This window comes from Solanum lycopersicum, chromosome 1 (assembly GCF_036512215.1).
Source record: "Solanum lycopersicum chromosome 1, SLM_r2.1".
NCBI lineage: Eukaryota > Viridiplantae > Streptophyta > Magnoliopsida > Solanales > Solanaceae > Solanum > Solanum lycopersicum.
The window spans coordinates 8,156,300-8,159,122 of NC_090800.1; positions in this window are offsets into that span (position 1 = coordinate 8,156,300).

The window sequence follows — 2,823 nt, forward strand, 5'->3', positions numbered from 1 at the left end:
AACCATCCATGAACGACATTGCCTCATAACCAGTAGTGTCATCAATCATTAACTCTGGAATGGGAAGAGGAAACTCATCATTAGGGCATGCATTATTGAGATCTCTAAAGTCCACACAAACTCGAATTTGACCATTCTTCTTCCTCACAAGAACAATACTTGAAATCCATGTAGGATATTTGACCTCACGAATAAAGCCTGCCTCAATGAGTTTGTTAACTTCATTTTCAATCAACGGAATAAAGTCTGGTCTAAAACGTCTTTGAGCTTGTTTAACAGGATGGGAACCATTTTTTACTACCAATTGATGGACCGCTACTCTAGGATTCAATCCAGGCATTTCTTTATAACTCCAAGCGAAGACATCTCTATATTCTTTGACTATATTCATGTAAGCGACTTCTTCATCAATTTCTAGAAATGAACTCAAGTAAGTTGGCTTCGGGTCTTCATCAGTGCCAAGGTTAACTTCCTTCAAAGGATCTATTGTGATCTTTACTCCTTCTTCAAGTTCTAGTGGAGAATCTTTAGCATCTTCTTCTTCCACAGGATCATTATCACTGACCGATGTATGACAAGGCGAGGAAATATCTTCTACCTCTTCCTCAATCTTCATTTGAGGCAAAGAATCATACTTATTTTGGATTGTAACATGATTTGAGGAACCTACACTTTCTTCATCTTCCTCGCGCTCTTTAGTGTAAACCACAGTATGAACCTTTGCCTTGAGTTCCTCTTTACAGGAAACTACAAGTTCCACTCGTCGCCTCATCCTAGAAGGAATCAAACTTCTAAAATCCTTTCGAATCAAATGTGAAGTAGGCCTTGTAACTTTTAAATAATTTTTTAGGTTCTTGTTATTCTTCTTCAAAGGACCTAACCTCTCAAACACAGAAATTTTTGTTGTCAGTTCACCAAGTCGATCAAAGACGGAAGGCCTTTTATTGGGAGCAGTGATGTCATATTCAAAAGTTGTATGATTATTACTGGCCCTTCTTATGGAAATGCGAATTGGCGGCGGTTGGCTATAACCTAGGCCTTCACGCGCTTTCCTGGTTGTATCTTCTGATGTATGGGAGTTTCCCTAGCACTGATGGCTCGCTAGGGTTGTATCATGCCTTCACAAATAACTTGTAGGCATTGGGATCAAAACCTTCTCTTGTGCGTTTTGTAGGGAGAGTCATATCTAGCACTTGATCTTGAGCGACTGACTTTTCTGGCAACTTAGAAGACAGGTTTATTGCATCAATCCGTCTGATAGGAAGAGTTAGCCTCTTAATGCATTTTCTTCAAGGTTAGATGGTTGATCTTGTTCTTTCTTCGCTTTTGGAAAATAGCAAAGCCTAGAAGTCTGCTTCTTCTTTGAAGACAAGATCTTCCCTTCATTAAGAATGGGACAAGAGTCTTTACTGTCAATTTTTACCTTATTGATAGCTGCATCAATTCTTTTACCTACGATATTATCAATCTTGATTGATTTGACGTCATTGTATTTGACCCTTTTATCAACATAACTTCTCATATAGAATTTCGCATCCGCAAAGTGTGTCTCCACTTCGGTGAAAGGATTATCATCTGCAACTATCTTTCTTTCAATTCCACCTTCAAGATATTTTAAACATAGATAGTAAGAAGATAAGACAATTCTATTCTCATGTACCCAAGGCCTTCCAAGTAATATGTTGTATGATGTGTTTTCGTCAATCGCATGCATCCATGCGCTTGATCGCAAATCTCCCATGTGGATCTCTAATTTAATAGAGCCTATGGACCTCTGCCCACCTTAATTAAATCCTTGTATGAACAGACGACTTTCACTAAGTTCCCCAGTCATGATGCCAAGTTCCTTCAATGTGTGGATAGGCAAAATGTTGACTCCAGATCCTTCATCTATTAAGATTCTATTTATCATCTTCTCTAGCACATGACCCACCATATAAAAAGGACGATTGTGTAGTGTTTCACCAAATAGAAGATCGTCATCCGTAAATGTGATTTTAGTATCACAGACACGTGCTTCTTGGGTAGAAAGTTCAATAGATTTTTCAGAAAATGAAAGAGACATCATTTCTGAGATTTCCCTTGTTTCTTTTTCTTCTTCCCCAGGAGACACTTTTGGTGAGGATTCACTCGTTGTTCCTTCTTTTACAGTAGGAGGCACATTAATTGTTTGTCCTTTATCCACATTGAAACATGATGCCTCAACATTGCCCTGAGTAGACTTTGTACCGAACGAGCTTGGCAAGAATTCCTCTAGAGTCACAAGACGTCGAGGTTTTTCGTAGTGATGCACTTCAACCTTTACCCTTTTGGGGCGCTTGATTGATTTTTGCTTCTCTGATTTCTTCACCATTTTTTCTCTAACCGGTTGCTCGGATAATTCGTTTCGTAAGCTTGACTTGTTGCGTCTTCGCCTAGTTACAAAAATCCAACCCTCATCACCATCTATGTCAACGTCCTGGTCTACTGGCTCTTCTTCATGCTTTTCAAGGATATATATTTGGACCGGATCCAGTGACCCAAACGTGATAGAGGTATGGTTAGAACTAGCCTTCTCATCATCAAGGATGATTTTATTTTCGTTAGCCAATCGCATCACTCTATCCTTAAAGGCAAAATATTTTTCAAGAGGATGACTCACAAGTCTATGATACATGCAATAATTTGGATCATCAGTTTTTCCAGCTTCATCGGGTCGCTTCATCTCTGGCAAGTCAATGAGCTTTAACTCAAGAAATTCATCAAAAATTTCAGAAACGTCAGAATCCAAGAAGGGATACTTTTTTCCTTGCATCTCCCTTAGCGTCGACTGTTGATTTGAAC